Below are 18,556 nucleotides of genomic sequence, written 5' to 3'. Positions count from 1 at the left end.
CCCAGCACTTTGGGAGGCTGAGGTGGGCGGATCATGAGGTCAGGAGTTCGAGACCAGCCTGGCCAATATGGTGAAACTCCATCTCTACTAAAAATATAAAAATTAGCCTGGTGTGGTAGCACATGCCTGTAGTCCCAGCTACTCAGAAGACTGAGGCAGAAGAATTGATTGAACCCAGGAGGCAGAGGTTGCAGTGAGCCGAGATTGCACCACTGCACTCCAGCCTGGGTGACAGAGCGAGACTCCATCTCAAAAAAAAAAAACAAAAAGAAAAGCTCCCACACAGGAGCATATGCATGCTGAGGTGGCGAGCCCTGTGCATATGCAATGGGGGCAGCCCTAATCTGGAGGGTGGTCAGGAAAGGTTTTCCTAAAGTGGTAGACCCTGCTTCAGGTAGACTCTGAAGGAAACGGGAGTTAGCCAGTACAGGAGGAAAGAGAGTGGATTCCAGGCAGAGGAAATGGCACGTGCAAAGCCCCAGGGTAGATGGAAGGGGACATGACATGCTGGAGAAAGTGGAAGAAAGCCAGTGTGCCTGGAGCCAGGACAGCAAGGGGAAACAAGAGAGAGCCAGGGCTCAGGGGTTGGGGTGGATGAGCAGGGCCAGCCCACGCAGACCTTTACAGAGCACAAAACCCTCGCTCCTTGGCTTTTGAAAAGATGTTCACTTTCTAGCGAACGTCTTGCACACCTGCTAGATGAAGGGCATCTTGGTTGTGTCAAAACTCCTTGAAGACCAGGGCTTGAAGGGCCACAGAGGCTGCCTCAGCCGCTTCTCTCCTGGGTAGACCAGATGGTCCGCAGAGCACAGTTTCCCAAGGGAGAGAGGCCAGAGCCTGAGCCATTTACTATTCCCTGGCTCTGTTACCTCAGGAAAGTTCTTTAATGGCTTTAGTGAGTCTGGGCTTTGGTTTTCTACCAGAGTGCAGTATGGGAAGGGGGAAGAGAGTAAACTTCCAGTGGAGAACCCAACAGCCAGCCAGGTGGCCAAGGTCAACGTCCACCATGGTAAGTCACACGGACAGCATAGGAAGTGATGAGAACAGCACTTTCATCTGAGATCTTCCCCCCAAAACCAATAACCCCAGTTTAACCATGAGAAAAACATCAGAAAAGCCCAAACTGAGGGATCTTCTACAAAATATTCTACCTGAGCAATCCTCAAAACCGTCAGCGTCATCGCAGACAGGCAAAGTCCCAGAAACCGTCAGCCAAGAGGAGCCCACGGAAACCCAGTGACTGTCACGTGGAATCCTGGATGGGATCCTGGGACAGAAACAGCCACGAGGGGAAATCTGAGGAAATTGGAATTAAGTGTGGATTTCAGTTAATGATCACGTATCCTTATTGGTTAATTAATTAGAACGAATGCACCATGCTAATGTAAGATGTTAGTAACAGGGGAAGCTGAAGGCAGGTAGATGGGAACCATTTGTATTATTTTCTCAATTTATCTGTAGAACAGTGCTAAAAAACAAAGTCTATATGCTTTAAAAAATTCGGATACCCAGCCAGGCTCGCTTACTCATGCCTGTAATTCCAGCACTTTGGGAGGCCGAGGCAGGTGGATCACAAGGTCAGGAGATCGAGACCATCCTGGCTAACACGGTGAAACCCCATCTGTACTAAAAATACAAAAAAATTAGCCAGGCATGGTGGCAGATGCCTGTAGTCCCAGCTACTCAGGAGGCTGAGGTGGGAGAATAGCGTGAACCGGGGAGGTGGAGCTTGCAGTGAGCTGAGATTGCACCACAGCACTCCAGTTTGGGCGACACAGCAAGACTCCATCTCAAAAAAAAAAAAAAAAAAAAAAAAAAAAAAAAAAAAAATCAGATACCCAGGCCTCATCTCTAGAGATTCAAATTCCAGCCTGGGTTGGTGCAGGCACCGATCTTTTTTGAAGCTCCCTAATGCGTGGCCAGGGGCAAGTGGCCAAGCTTCACTGTGGACGTGGGTGGTGCGGCCGTAGCAGGAAGGGCTGTGGTGCTGCAGTCGCTCTGGGCTGGGTCCACAACCAGCCTGAGTTAAGCTGCACTGGGCACTTGAGGACGCTGAGTGACCATGAGCCGACGGTGCTGTGGCTGGGGTTCCTACTTCAGGTGGGAAAACTGAGCATGATGCTCTGAGGTCACCATCAACCACAAGATTCCACGGCTCCAGAAGGAAAAAGCTACCAGATTCTGGACACGTGGATTCTAGCTCAAGCTATGTGTCCTTCAGCTTAGCGACCTTCTGGACTCCAGTGTCCAAATCTCCATAGACAGAGGCCAGGACTGGTTGCTGAGAGCTGTCCTCCCGAAACAGAGCAGTGCGTCAGGCTAACCCACAGCTGCCCTTTGGTGGACGGCTGCCGAATCTTGACCAACGTCAAGGTCAGTGTTGTCCTGTAAGAGCAATAAGTTCTGCAGTGAGTGTAGTGTCGAGGAATGATGGTTACGCGTAGGAGCCCTGGACTTGGACTATGCTGGTGAGTAGCAAGCTGCTTAACTTCTCTGTGCCTCTGCTTCCTCATCTGTAAAATGGGAATGACAATAATGATGACCTCACAGCACTGTTTGCAACTAAAGGAGATGATCCAGGCAGTGTTCCAAAGATGGTCACTGTTACCCAGGAGACAGGGAGCACGGCTGGACAGAAACTCCATGTTTTACTCATTGATGTGGACCCAGGCTTGGCATGTGGGTGGTTAGCAAACATCCGTGGAATTGTTAAATAATTAACCAAGTATTACAAGACAAAACACTGAGCTGAACATTCTGTAGTGGAACAAAGCACAGGTAGCTACAAGGCACAGGATGGAAGGAAAGACTCTGTAGGTCCTAGAACTTGGGAAAGATTTGCCTTGTGGAGTGTGGCAGGCAGAATGATGGTGTCCCATCCTCAAGACCTCCATGTCCTAACCCCAGAACTTACAGACAGGTTACGTTACACAGCAGGGGGGAATTAAGGTTGCAGATGGAATCAAGGTTGCTAATCAGCTGACCTTAAAAGAGGGAGTTTATCCTGGATTATCTGGGTGGACCCACTGTCATCACAGCGTCCTTAAAAGTGGAGAAGAGGCAGAAGAGAGAGAGGTGGGATGTGGGAGGGACTCACCCGGCATCGCTGGCTTTGGAAGTAGGGGGAGGGCCCACAAGCCAAGGAGTGAAGGTGGCTTGCAGAAGGTGGAAGAAGCAAGGAAACAGATTCTCCCCCGGAACCTCCAGGAAGAACAAAGCCCCCATCTTCATCTGAGCCCACTAGGACTGACATTGCACTTCTGGCCTCCAGCGGTGAAAGAGACTAAATTTGTATTATTCATAAATGTGTGCTTATTTATTACAGCAGCTATGGGAGGCCAATACAATGAGTGTGCAAGAGCCTACAGCGAGGGCCAGAGACATCTGCTCAGCCAGTGACAGGGATGAAAGGTGACAAGGGCTCTAAGCATTTTTTTGGACATAGGGAGAGACTGTTAAACGGTAGTCATCGCTCAACGCTCTTCTCACTGATTTATTTGCTGTTATTTTCAGGCTTTTAATCTTTCAGATGATTGGCCACAAATTTCAGTGTTTAAAAGCAGGTTACGAAGAGAAAAATGCTGAAAGCCCTTGCTCTCAGTCCCCTTCCAACCTGTACACTCTCAGACACTGGATAGGCCATCAAAACAACTGAACAAAGATATCTGGGGGGTGAATTACGGGCCACTTTCATTTACCCAGTCAGTGTCCATCGCTACGCTGTAGTGGCTATTTGTCACTAATGTGGGCACCCCAGCCTCAGAGCCCCTCTGCTGTTTACAGGATTTCCCCTCCCATGAGAAGGGAGTAGGACGTGCCAGACACTCATTCTCCCAGCCTCCTTTGCAGCTAGAGTGCAGCCACGTGACTGAGGTTCCCCAGGTACCTCCACAGCTGGCGTCAACTCTATAACCAGTACCCAAGAAGCAAGGGAGCAGGACCTGTTGTCCACCCACCCAACATCCTTCTATGAGGTCCCATGCACCTTAACCACAGTTGGCATTTGCTGTTTACAACAAACACCTCTAACTGATTCAGGGCTGGGACAATGCATACAAGGCCCTCCAATGCTGTCATCAAAGGAATGTTCTGCAAATGGCCCGCCGGCTGTGGTCATCCCTCTCCCCGGGAGGATTAAGGAAGGCTTGGTATTATCATCACCAAATACAATTAACCAGCACAAAAACTATGCAGACCAGTCAAAGGAGAATTAGGAAGACACCCAAGAGCAAACAGCACTGCCCATCCATCAAGGTGCCATTCTCTGTGGGGTGCTGGGTTCTGTGGCAATGCCAGAAATGGCATGATAGGAAAGGTGGCTCACCCTCTCTCACTCTTTCTAGCCCAGTGGCATTCTGAAAGTGCCTTACTTTGCATGTGATACCTCGTTTTCACTCCAGCAACACGGCCAAGTGGGCAAGGCAGGAGAGTCCCATTTTACAGCTGAACAAGTGGAGGCCCAGAGGGGTGGGGCCATTTCTGTAAATGATGGGGCCAGGGCAGGAACAGAAGGCTCTAGAGTCCTCAAGCTTTTCTAATTGGGAAGGAAAGGGGTGGGAAAGAGGTGAGGAAGAGAAGTCCGATAATGTCCCTCAGGATGCCTCGGGCTGCAAGGAGCAGAGTCAGGTTCCTTGACTCCAACTCAAGGGAAGGTCTGCCTCACAGAGAGTCCTAAATCAAGGCAGCCTGGAGCTGGCACTTCAGGCTCTGCCACTCCCATCTCCACGTGTCAGTGCCATCCTTGGCTGGCAGCAAGATGGTGGCCCCATTTCCATCCCATCCTCTGGACACACCACGTGGCAAGGAAGGAGGGACCTTCCTGGAAGCCCCAGCAGGTCTTTTTCCTCTCAGCTCATTGGCCATTATTCAGTCCCATGCCCCTTCCTGAGCCAATCACTGTCGAGAGGGTGAGGGACCTTAGAGAGGGATAAAGATTCATAGCTGGTAGTGTGGATGGGGACCCCTCCCAGTGAACCATATAGAGGAGGACTCGATAGCTGAACAAGATTAGGACTCTATGAGCAAGGAAAAAAGGGAGAATGCACGTCGGAGGTGAAGCAACACTGTTCCCATCAGTGGCCAAGTTCTACGAGAATCCTGGACTGCCACCTGAGCCTGGTCCCTGAGTCTCTGTTTCTTTTTTTTTTTTTTTTTTTTTTTTTTTTTTTTTTTTTGAGACAGGGTCTCCCTCTATCATCCAGGCTGGAGTGCAGTGGTGCAATCACAGCTCACTGCAGCCTCAAACTCCAGGACTCAAGTGATTCTCCTGCCTCAGCCTCCCAAGTAGCTGGAACTACAGGTGCACACCACCACACCTGGCTAATTTTTTTAAATTTTTTTGTGAAGATGAGGTCTCCCTAGGTTGCCCAGGCTGGTCTTGAACTCCTGGGCTCAAGTGATCCGCCCACCTTGGCCTCCCAAAGTGCTGGGATTACAGGCATTGAGCCACTGCACCTGGCCTCAGTCTCTTTATCTAGACAGTGGGAATGATGCTCTTGCAAGACGTTGGGAGGGTTAGGTGGCATGGTATGTTCACAGGTTCTCAACAACCTTGAGTTGCCGTCCTAATTAGGAAGATGCTCAGTTGTCACTAGGACATTCCTCCTTTCTTCCTTGTTCGCAGAACCCTGATTTTGTGCAGATGTCCAGTCCTCCTCTATAGACTTGAGGGGAAGAGTCCCCATCCTCACACCCAGCTATGAATCCCCATCACTCTCTAAGGTCCCCCATCCGCCTTGACAGTGATTGGCTCAAGAAGGGGCATGAGACAGAATAAACACGTTTATCTTCCCTGTACACCAGATCCTCCACAGAGCCTTCTGATTGCTGGCATAATCAATCAGCCAAAGCGTTAGTGGTGCCTGTGTCTATTTCTTCAAGACCTGGAGCAGGCCGTGTGTTGGAAACGTGCTGCCGCTCAGGCCTCTTTCGGTCATGGAACTGGAACTAATTACACTGAAGTGCCTCTTGGTCCCCATTCAGCAAGAGTTACGATCACCAGGAGGCCCTCAAGGTAGTTAGCTCTCGCCTAATGAAGGTTCAAAGTCAGAACACGAGTCAGCATTAGCAGAAGATGGTGATCAGTTCCAGAACATTCCGGTCACTTCAGAATGTGTTGCTTACCCACTCACGCATTCACCCATTTGGTTGTTCATTCGACAACCATCGCTCGAGTGCCTGCTCTGTGCCCCGGGAGTGGACTGGACACGCGGTCAGCATCCACTCTGTTTGAGTTTCTAGGCACAGGCTCTTCTTATGTGCTTGGCATTTTTAAAGCAATCCCATTTGAAATGCAACCGAAACTGTAAGCCTCGTTTAAACTGATTCTTTTCTTCCCACACAACCTAAGACAACGTGTCTGATGATGTCGTTCAGACTTTCCAACTACAAATAACCTTTCGTTCAAGCCCAAGAACATGATGGACGGGAAGGAAAATTTCTTGTGAAACCTCTGCGCTCACCGTGGTTTGAGAGGAAATGTCTTGGCTGTGACAGCATCATGGTCGATTCTCACACCCAGAGAAAGGAAACACCGACTTTAACCTCAAAACGAGGAAGATCATAATAGTGAAAAGAAAAAAAAGAAAGACAAAAAACGTCTACCCCAGAAATCCCTAACCGCTGCCCAGCCTGGGAACGTGTTGGGAATTTTTCCAAGGAAAGAGACCTCAAGGACAACCTCAGGATGGATGAGAGCTTGGGATAACAGAGAGAGAACCCATGAGGCAGCCACGGGAGGAAGGCAGATGCCAGGCAAGACGAGGGTGGCAGAAGCAAGTCAGGAGGAAGTGGCTTTGTGAGCCATCGACCTCACAGAGGGGGAGAAGCAGAAACGTAACCAAGCAAGGTGCAGAGCTATTTTCAGCCTTGGGGTTTTCACCCCAGGGTCCCCAAAGTGCTTGGGGCAGAGTACAGCTCCCCTTTGAGAAAGTCGGTGCTCTGGACTGACAAAAAGGACAAAAGACAAGCCAGGTGAGAACAAGGAGATTCAGGGGATGAGGGGGTGGCACATGTCCTCAGTGGAGCCTTGGGCTCCGGGCACCCACGCTCTGGGCCTCAGTTTTCTCACCTGCTCTCTGAGGTTCTGTGTGAGATTCCTACGGCGGCTGTAACAAATGACCACAAATTTAGTGGCTTGAAACAACACACATTCATTCTTTTACAGTTTTGAGAAGTCAAAGTGTGGGCAGAACGGTTCCTTTCTGGAGGCTTTAGGGGAGAATCTGTTTCCTCGCTTCTCCAGCCTTTAGAGGCCACCTGCAGTCCCTGGCTCACGGCCATCTTCAAAGCCAGAGGTCGCATCGCCCCGACCTCCGCCTCCATCAACCATCTCCTTGCTGACCCTGACCCTCCTGCCTCCCTCTCACAAGGACTCCTGCGATGACGATGACGATGGCGTGGGGCTGTGAAAGGAAAATCTCTTGGGTCCCTTCAAGCTGGGAACTGATCAGGGCAAAACTCCTTCCCATTCTATTCAAACTCATCCTTCTGCTCACTGAGATAGATGCATATTCTGATTGCCTCGCTTATCAGAAACTCAAAAGAATGCAACCGGTTGTCTCACCTACCTGTGACCTGGAAACCCCTTTCCTGCTTGGAGCTGTCCCCGTCTTTCTGGATGGAACCAGTGTACTTCTTACATGTATTGATTGATGTCTCATGTCTCCCTAAAATGTATAAAACCAGGCTGTGCCCCGACCACCTTGGGCACATGTCGTCAGGACTTCCCGAGGCTGTGTCACGGACGCGCGTCCTTAACTTTGTCGAATAAACCTGCTAAAGTGACGGACACGTGTCATTTTTCTCGACTGACAGGGCCAACCCGGATAATCCAGGCTGCTCTCCCCAACTCAAAGTCACATCTGTAATGTCCTTTGTGCCATGAGAGGTCACATAGTCACAGGTTGTTTCCTTGAACTCTCTAAGAGTCTATGTAATAGGATGACCCTTCTACAAAACCCACTATCAGTTACAATGGTGGCTGATGTTTATCCAGGGCTTCCTCTCCCCCAGCTGCCGCTCCATGACCCATGTGTTCTACCAGCATCCCCACAAGTTAAATCCTATCCTCATGTTCTGTCCACAGACGGGAAAACGAGGCCTGGGGTGGGCACGCCGAATGACTAGTTCATGTTCACATGGCAGCAAAGCGCGAGCTCTCGGCCACATCAATATCCTGCCACCCTTGTGTCAGAGGCAAGAACGGCCTCACCTGGCTGAATCAAAACAGATCCAAGGCTTGAACGTAAAGCTTTTTAGCAACAGGAGCTGTCATCCATTGCTCCTGGATGAGGATGCAAGCTGGCACCACCACTTTAAAAGACAGCCCGCCAGTTTCTTGCAAAACTAAACACACTCTTCCCATTCCATCCAGCAACCATGCTCCCAAGTGTTTACCTGAATGAGTTGAAAGCGTATGTCCACACTAAAACCTGCACACAGATGTTTACAGCAGCTTTATTCATGATTGCCAAGTGGCACGGAGCTTCCTGAGGTGCCACCAGTGAGCTTTGCGATGCCACGTGAGCTGCTGAATTAAGACAAAGTCCAGGAAGGAAAGACCAAGCTCGTCACCGTAGTGGCCCGGCCTGTTTCTCGCTGCCCTCCTGGCACGGCATCCTCCACCCCTCACCATTCCCCTCACACCACGTGCTCTCTGACCTTGGTCCTTCTCACTCTGTCATGCCCACTCCCTCCCTGTCATCTTAGCTCCTCTCAGTTCTTTGAGTCCTGGATCAAACCCTACCTGCCCTCCATCCAAATCCCTCTGTGGCCCTGAGATTGGATAAGGAGCCCTCCCCTGTTTCCTTTTCCTAGACCATGAGCTGGGGAGGGCAAATGCAGGAGCACCCGCTGTGGTCCCCATGTCCCAGCTCTGAACCTGGGTTCCCTGACCCTTTAGCGGGTGGCCTGGACACTCAGCGTTCCCATATGGGTTCCCAGCCCCAGTCTCTCCTTTCTCTTGCCCTTCAGCCACACACCGCCCGGACATCTCCAGAACACACCCCTGGCCCTCTAGCCCCTGCCCTGATGTAGTCATAGGATTTATTGAGAATTCATTGAGAGCCACGTGCGAGTCAGGTGCAGGCACTCACCCAAGAGCCCCACACAAGCACATGGAGCCACGGAAACTACCAACATCATTCCTGTTTTGCAAATGAGGAAACTGAGGCTCCGGAAAGCCAGGTGACCCATACATGCTCAGCTCACTAGAAAGTGTCAGAGCCTAAGGTCACCCACGTCAGCCTGGTGCCCTCTCATGTCTTACATCTCTGATGGCGTCCCATTGCCGAAGAATAAACCTAACACACAATCCGGCATTCAAGGCCATTCCCCACTGTGGCTCTTACCCGACCTCACCATCACACCCCTCACCGTGCCTGCACAGCACAGCCACCTCCCAGACACAGCATGCCCGTGGGCCTTGGAGGTCATGCTTGCCTTCCCCATTTGACACTCTTTTTTTTTTTTTTTAACCTCAAGGCCAAGTTTAAACATCATGTTTCTGTGATGCATTCCCTCTGGGAAGAGTACGGCTCTGGCATCAGCACTGCCCAGCCCCCTAAACAAGGCTCCCTCATGCAGGGAGCACAGATGCAGCTAACCGTGACTGCAGCTGGATTAGGAGGGGATGGCAGGAACCTCGGTCCCGGCTGGGCAGGGATGGGCCTATGTGGTGAGGAGCCTGGGGCTGGTGTTAGAAACCTCCAGGAAGACCCGGGGGAGCAGCAGGAATCAGCACCAGGCTGAGTGATGGCCGGACTCCCTCGTGGAATCCCTTGGAGTCCCATGTGGGACCCGCTGTCATGCCTGAGACTTACACCTTCTCCTGGTTTCCACCATAGCTTCTATTTACCAAGAGGACGCACACAGAGTAGGCAGGCGGATATTCAAAATACTTAGCTGCAGGCAGCAGCCACTCGAGCAGATGCCAGCTCTGCAGCATGGCGTGGGCTCCCATTCTGATCCCCGAGAACACCCATGTGTCCACCAGGGAAGGATGAAATGCAGTGGAGAAGCTGGACAGCCTAAAGCGGCACTTCACCAAGAAACAGACAAGGAGCCCAACCCCACCAGTCATCGGAAAAGTGCAAATTTAAACCAAACTGAGCACCGCTACGCCCACCAGGATGGCTAAAACATAAACGACTGGAAGTATGGAGTGTTAGTGAGGATACGGAGCCACGGAAACCCTCGTGCTGCCCATGACCATGTGCACTAGGACGACCCGTGGGAGACTGGCCCTCTCGATTGACAGGGCCAACCCGGATAATCCAGGCTGCTCTCCCCAACTCAGGATCACATCTGTAATGTCCTTCGTGCCATGAAAGGTCACATAGTCACAGGTTGTTTCCTTAAACTCTCTAAGAGTCTCTGGAAGAGGGTGACCCTTCTACGAAACCCAGGTTGTCAGCAGGTCAGCAGGTCGTCACGCTGAATGTGCATGCACCTGTCACTCAGAAAGCCCGCTCTGAAAGAGGTACACCCATGCACGACCACTCACTGCAGGTCCCACAGTGACAGCCAAAATCTGGAAACCAAGCAGGTGCCCCTCCATGGGAGAGTGGGTCAGTCATAGCACAGTCACACCATAGAATGCAACGGGGACAGTGAAGGAGCGACTCCAGCTACACGCAGCTGTTGGGGGCTCACCCCGCCCAGGGCTGAGCAAAAGAAATCAGACACATAGGAGCGTGTACTCTCTACTCCTGTTGATATAACACTCAAGATAACAGGCACGTGTTTAGGGACCAGTTGGCAGTAAGAGTGTAGAGAAAAGCAGGGTGCTTACCCTAGAAGTCAAGATTGGGCTGATGTCAGCAGTCAGGCTGCCTTCCCACCAGCGTCTCCTCTTGGCGGGGGAGAAGTTATGCGCGTTAGGCGCCAGCCCGGCCAAGCGGAAGGTGGGGAGGAGGTGATTCCCCCAGGCCCATTCTGCAGCAGCTGAGGCTCTTTAGCAAGAAAACATCACATTGCATCTTCCCACCCCATTTGCCAGGTGAGGAAACTGAGGCTCAGGGAGGTGAAGGGACTTGCCTGAAACGGCACAGACACAGCAAAGGCGGGCAGAGCCCCCCCCCACACACACCCACTGCCTGCCTCCCGCCTTCCGGTGCTGTTGCCCTTCCCGCTCCAGGCTGGGGCAGGGGGCAGCCATCCCAGAGGGCAGTTGCTGTTGACCTCTAGGCCCTACAGGTTTTCCTGCCTTAGAGGAAGAGAAAGGATCTCAGCTGACATCAGAATCAGGAAATGAAAGGAACCCTTGAAGGAACGACCTTAGGTTTCAGAATGGCCCAAGTCCCCACCTTCACCCGGGCCTTCGGAAGAGCAGGCTCGCCCTGAGTGAAGCTGCTCCTTGGCTGAGTCTCGTGGCCTTGCCCGGGCTGAGCATGCACAGCTGTCTGGAATCACTGTTTTCCTAGTGGCTGCACAAAAGCCCCCATTAGCATCTGGAGACCTTCAGAGTAGCCCCATCTGCCACCCTTGGGGCACTGAACACCCCCATCTCCCACCTACCCCAAACCCAGTCTCCAAGCCCCAGCCCGAGGTGGTCACCTGCATCCTCCTTATCCATCAGGGATGAGCTGATCCCCCCACTCTATGGAGCCCTCGCCCCCATCCTCTGAGCCCCTGAAGCCCGTGTCAGGTCCAACACGGGTCACTGCCTGCCTTAGAAGTGGGAACCGTGTTGACCAGCTCCGGTGGGCAGCCAGCACACGCCCATATGTCAAGAACCATTTGTGAAACCCGCACTACGTGTTGGAGATGTGACAGCGAGACAGATACAGGCCCTCCCTCCACAAAGACAGACGGCCACTCCAGCCTTCCTCTAACCCAGCACTTCTGACATTCGGGGTTGGATCCTTCTAGCTGGGCAGGTGAGGGCCATCCTTTACACTATTGGGTGTCGAGCGCCGTCCCTGGCCTTGACCCGCTAGATGCCAGTAGCACCTGCTTTCCATCATGGCAACCAAAAATGTCTCCAGACATGGCCAGATGTCCCAAAGGCCAAACCACCCCTGGTTGAGAACCACCCACCGGTGGACACAGCTGCACACTTTCCTTAGTGAGGGCAGTAATTAAATGTATAATTACACCTGCTCAACACTTACCACACGCTGCCTCCTCTGGCCCTGGGAGGAAGGAGCTCCTTTACAGATGAGGGAAGGGCCCAGTAGTGCCCTGGGATCTGCTCGGGGACTTCCCCTTGCTCACATTATAAGGGGCAGAGTGAGGGTCCCAGCTTCATCCTGCTGCCCCGCTTCCTGGTGGTGATGCGTGGAGAGGTTTGGAAAAGAGAGGAGTGTTGTTGACATGTCCAGGCTTTGGGGACCCTCCTTGCCACAAAAATTGAGAAATTCATGAGAGAAGCTTCCTCTGCAAAGGACAGGCCGTAAAAATCAGCGCCTTGTGCAGCACAGAAGAGGCGAACAAAGGCCCTTCAGAAACCAGAATAGATGACAGGTCATGTGTCAATCAAGGGGGACCAGGGCACAGAAGCAAAGTAGGGACACTGATTCGAGTGCTGGCCCTACCGCCACGAGCACCACCCAGGGCGTCCTGGCTGTGGACAGGGGACTTCCTTGGCATGACCGTCCCGAGAGTGAGTAAGAGCAGCTCAGGCCAGGAAGTGCCATGGGGTGCTGGTGGCACCTGCCTTTGACTCTGGAACTGACCTCCCCCTACTGATTGTGTGCCTAATCTCATCAAAGTTGTTTAGCCTCCCTGTGCCTCCGCTTTCCCATCTGCAAAATGGAGAGAACGAGAATGTTGCCAGGCTAAGAGGACGTCAGGATAATGGAATGCGTGCCGGGTAGGTCCCAGACAGCCATTGGCACACTCAACACAGGTTAATTCAAGGAAGGGATTTGCAAAGGGACTAATCTCATGGGTGTGGGTGGGTCTCACACAGAGGTCACAGACTTTCTCTGGAAAGCTGGAAAGAGGCAGATAGTGAATATTTTTGGCCTGGGGGGCCGCACGGCCTCTGCTGCAGTCGCTGAATTCTGTTGTTGCAGCTCCGTGGCCAGATTCAGTCTGCAAGCCAGATTTGCTGACACCTGGTCTAAGGGAACCAAAGGAGACAGAGCAGGAACGAGGATGAGCTGTCACCAAAGGCAGAGGACCGGGGGGACCAGGAGGGAGCATGGGTGCTGGAGCCCAGGAGGAGGGCGGTATGGGGGCCGGTGCCTCAGGAGGAACAACGTTGACTCAGGGAGAAAACAGGGGAGTAGGCACTCTGACCTGTCTCCTCCCTCCCTCTGGTCTCCCGCTGGGGCACCTGTTGGGGAAGCTGCTTATGGTCCCTGGAAGAGACCAGTCTCCCTGGGATAGCAGGTGGATGCTGGGACAATAGGAAGGTGTTCAGCAAAACAAGCTTAGAGCGTGGTCTGCTCAGGTAGGCGCTCCAGCACTGTCGTAAGCTACGTTGGTGAAGAGGGCCTTCGAGAAATCTGTTCGCTCCGTCTGATCGACTCCCCACCCACTGGGCAGCCTCCCACATTGCTGCCCATGTCCCTGGGCCACAGGGAGAGACTGACTCAAACACTCAGGTATGCTGGCAGTTGAACGAAGGTGGCGGCGTGGCTTAAGCATCCCTCTGTCACTGAGCTGGGGAGACCATCCTTAGGCAGAGAGCCCCTCCCCGTGGGCCAACCAATCCCGGGGCAGGAGGGACAACCAATAGGGCTGAGGACCAAGGCCAGGGTCCAGAGGGCCAGCTGGCTTTCACCACGCCTGAGTCAGCGTGTACAATTGAATGCCTTGCCACCGAAAGTGCACCTGGGAGCAGCCCTGAGCCAGAAGCGAGGAGCCTCTACAAAGAGGGAGTACAAGCCAACAACCCCCAAACGGCCGCAGTTGTTGAGAACCAACACTCCTCCTCCAGGGCTATGCCGAGTTCTCCCATCATCACGGTCAGGAGAATCTTCCCAACAGCTAACACGCACCCAGGGTTTCTAGTGTGTGGGGCTCTTGTCCAAGCATGTCACATGCATGATTTCATTTAATCCTCACAAACACCGCAGGAGGTCAGGGCAATGAATCCCCACAACACCCATGCGATGTGGGAAGAATCCATCATGTATATAGTCAAGGATACTGAAATTCAAAGAGAAGAAGTCATTTTCCAAGGACACAACTCATCAGTAAGGAGTCGGGATCGGAACCCAGATCTAGCTGACTTCTCAGCCTGTGTGCACCCTTTGCATCAACCCACACTGGACCTGGGTAGGAATTCAGGCACATTCCCCAAACTGTCTCCCCCTTCTCCCCCTCCTCTCCAAACACCACCCTCAGCTCCCCCACCCTGTCCTGCCACCCAGCAGTTCCACCCACAGGGGTCCCTGCCTCTGCCCTGCAGCCCTATCGGGCTCAGTGATGCAATAGCCCCAGCCAGCCTTGCAGTTGAAATGTTCTGAAATGTACAGTAGACCGGGCCATCTGCTTCCTCCAAACATCACCTTCTGCCTCTGCTGAGAGCCGGGGCAAACGTGCAAGGACGCAAAAGCAACAGTCACTTTATTTCTGGGCTCAGGATTTCGAACTGGCCTGGATTGCTCAATGTCTCCTTTCAGGCACGGAGAGCAGAGAAGCCAGAAGCAAGGCTCGGCAGATGCTACAGGAAGGGAAATGCTGAATGGGGAGATCACATCTGGAGCTGCTCAAATGCACTGTGATTTTTCTCTCCAGAAGCTGGTCAAGAAAACAGCCAGGGCTCTTCAGGGAAGATGAGCATTAATAAAAACTTAAAAATTAAAAAAAAAAACAGCCAGAGTCCCTTCTGAGAGATTTTTGTTTTCAGGTTTCCTTTTTATTTCTAACTCCCTCTGGCCCTTATTATTTAGAAAAAAGGAGAAGAAGATGCGTGTAACTCATGTAAAGCCAGGAGCCATGGGGCTCAGTCTCAGAGGAATGACCTCTTGAAGAAGCATAGCTGAGCAAACAGATGTAACCTCAGATTAACTCAGACCCTCCATCTGCACGAGTTGAGACCCAGGAGGTGAATGCACACGGAGAAGCCACCACATCTGTAAACAGCCTTTTCTCCTCATCCGCACCTCCTTCGGGCCAGCCTGGTACTGCCCGCAACGCTCCATGCGAGCACCTTCTCACCTTTCTCACCTTTCTCTGCCTCCTTCCCTTTCTTGATCCTAGAGTTCAACTTAGCCTCTCCCCAGCAGGAAGCAACCCCTCCAGGAAGGGAGGAGCAGGCTCACAATCATGTTCTCCTTGGAAGACAGGGGAGGGGAGATTCTCAGTGATTTCCGCTGTAAGACTTTTGTTCGTTCATTTAACCTCACGGAAGCCCCATGATCTCGCTCTTATGTTTTCAGTTTTTTATCAGGAGAAGAGGATGGGAAGGGAAGTCCCATTTCTGCAGCACCTCTTCCGTGCCAGGCAGCTTTGGGGATGCTGTTTCTGTAGCTCTTCCTGCCCCTCCTGGAGCCCTATGTCATTCACGTCTGTGTGCTCTAGTGGCCCCTCCTGTTCACGGCCACCTTTACCACCACAGCCCGACCCCACCGCATCCACTCACCGCCGCTCGCTCTGCAAGCGTGAACTGAGCGCCACCGAACCCCAGGCACTGGGCCAGGGACTGGATAGAGCTGGGACGTGGCCATCCTTGCCCTTGCACAAACGCAGAGAGCAAATAAGTCATTCCGTTGTAATTATTTAATAACTGCAGGATAAATATGTATACCACTATGATAAGTTATCTAATAATTGTATAGTTATACCATCATACCTTCACTTCCATAATTCATATAACTATTTGTGAAATTAAATAACTACATGTATAATTAAAGATAGCCAAACAACTCTGGCACTATATAATTCTATAGTTAATTTAGTATCAATTATTTTATAATTTCTAATTATTAAATAATTACCTATACTTATTGTTGACACTATAGTTCGTTGACATAAATTATTGTAATTATTTATACTTATAACTATTTAATAATAAATAAACAATAAAGAAAGAAAGGGAGGGAGGCATTAATGATATGTGCAACTCCACTTTCTTAGTATGTACTGCGTGCCAGGCACTGTTCTAAGCCCCTCATACTTATTAAGTCATTTAATCCTCCCAATAGGTAACATTATTGCCCCTTTTTTACAGATGAAGAAACTGAGGAACAGAAAGTTTAAGTGACGCACACAGCTAATGATCCCTGAGCTGGAACACAAACCCCGGGTCATCTGTGGTTCCGGCCACTACACAAATTTTCCTTCAAAGTCCTGACAGACCCTCTCCGAAGCAAATACAACCCCTTACCCGCCCCACCCCACCTGCCCCATTCCAGTTTATGCAGCTGTGACTCCCCCTGCCAGCACCTGCAGCACTGTCTGAGACTTCAGTCGCCTGAGCCCACCCCTGCACATAAGGCAAGAGGAAAGTGCCAAGTAATTAACAACCCGGGGCTGGCTCTGCAGGGCTTGGGCCTCAGCATTCCTCAGAGATCCCAGGCCTCCAGTAGCACAGGGTCACCATTAAAGCCACAGGTCCCCTTCCCCTCCCAGCGCTTCTGAGATCACCTCCCATACAGCCCGCTTACCTTGAATCCTTTTGTTTCTGTCTCTGCTCCTGGGGGAATCCAAACCCGACTCCACCCACTTTCCAATAACGACAGCTCACACTGATAAACTGCGAGTCTCTGCCAAGCGTTCTGGGTTGCCTTGATGTGTTAGCACACTCAAGCCTCACAACAAGTGGGGAAACTGAGGCTTAGGGTGTCTGAATAACCCAGCCTCTTTCACTCGGCTACAGGCGGCGGAACTAGAGGTTCAAACTGGGCATTCCTGGCCCCACAAAAACCATAACCCATGGGGGGCTCTTTCGTTATCTTTCTTGCTTTTACGAAGAAACTTTGGCCAAGCCTTAGAGGTGGGGACGAGAAGGTGAGGAAAGGTGACCTGTGTGCCCTGAGGGATGAGGAATGGGCGGAGAAGGGGAAACTTCGCACTAGGCTCCAGCCAGAGCACCCCGTTCACTGGAACTCAAAAGCACCCTGTGCTGCACGCTGGCCCTGGCAGGGAGGGGTCTTTGTAACCCAGTAACTTGTCAGGGCCCTGCTCTGAGAGGTCATCAAAATGGACAAGAAAAAGGCTCCATTATGAAGTAGGCAGAGTCCACTGCCATACTCCCAAGACAAAGTGGGGAAAAGGCCCATCTGCCTGGGACTCAAGGAATAGGGTCAGAAAGGAGTCAGGATGCCCAAGGAGAGGTCAGGGGGATAAAAGGCAGGTGGGATTGCACCAAAGGAGAGGCTTCGGGGCTCCCACGGCAGGTTGAAAGCATGGCTGCAAATTCCTGGACACTTCTTCCTCAAGAGGTGGTGTTTCTGCCCATTCCTCTCGAACCTAGGAGGGCTTGTTTGTCCAGTTGAGTGATGGCTGGGTCACAAACAGCCATTCAGCTTCCCCTGTGTCCATGGGACTGCCCTGACGCTGCCATATTGTGAGGAAGCCCAAGCTCCATAGAGAGGCCACAAGTCAATATTCTCATCGGTATCCCAACTGTGCCCAGCCTCACCTCCTTCCAGCCCAAGCACCAGACATGTGAATGAAAAAGCTTCCAGGTGGTTCTATCTGCAGGACTTCAAGTCACTCTCAGCTGTTCCCAGCTAAGATTCCAGATATTGCAGAGCAGAGAAAAGCCAACACCACTGTACCCCATCTAAATTTTGACTCACAAAATAAAGCGTTTTTTATACCACTAAATTTAGGAATAGTTAGTTACATAAAAAGAGGAGACTGAAGCCATCCCCATCCCTGGCAGACTCCATCCAGACTGAAAGGTAGCCCAAAGAAAATAGGAAAGAAATAATGTACACACTCTTCTCAACTCCTAAGATGTTCCAGTTGGATTGTGATAAAAGACTGAACGCTTGTGGGCACCTCTCATCCACAGACACGCTGCAAGGCAAAACATCAAGTCAAATACGTTTGGGAAATGCTGCTTTAAATGGGCTTCTTACCATGAGCTAGGCCTTTTAACAGATTAATGAACGGTGTGCTTGAAGAGAAAGCCTGAGATCAGGTGTGCCCTGGGGCCAGGATATTTGTCATTCTCCTCCTACTTGTAGTAAAACCAGCCAGAGTTTCCACTGAGAAACTGCCACACCCCACTCTCAGCCCACTGGGTTGTTAAAATTACAGTCATTAATTATAGATTATTCTTTAGAATTTCTAAACATTTCCGAGTCATTGGGTTGCAAAACTTTCTATTATGGAGAGTCTGAATCATGCATAGGAGTCATTTCTTCCTGATTCCCACAGCTGCTTCTTTATGGAGAGAAAGTGTCCCTGTGGCAGGCATGGGTGGCTGCCTGGTGAAGCCCTTTCAGGAAGATTTTCCCAGGATTTCTAGGACCCACCGGATCCTGAGGATGCTTGGACCCAGGGGTCATCATCTCCAGCCTTCTGGACATTACAAGGGCAAGCAAAAATGTTGTGTCCCAGATGGATTTTGCACATTTTTTCTGAGACAGAGTCCCACTCTATCACCCAGGCTGGAGTGCAGTGGTGTGATCTCGGCTCACTGCAACCT

Source organism: Gorilla gorilla, chromosome 18, assembly GCF_029281585.2.
Source record: "Gorilla gorilla gorilla isolate KB3781 chromosome 18, NHGRI_mGorGor1-v2.1_pri, whole genome shotgun sequence".
NCBI lineage: Eukaryota > Metazoa > Chordata > Mammalia > Primates > Hominidae > Gorilla > Gorilla gorilla.
The sequence above is the reverse complement of the archived record's forward strand: the minus strand, read 5'-3'. Positions refer to the sequence as shown.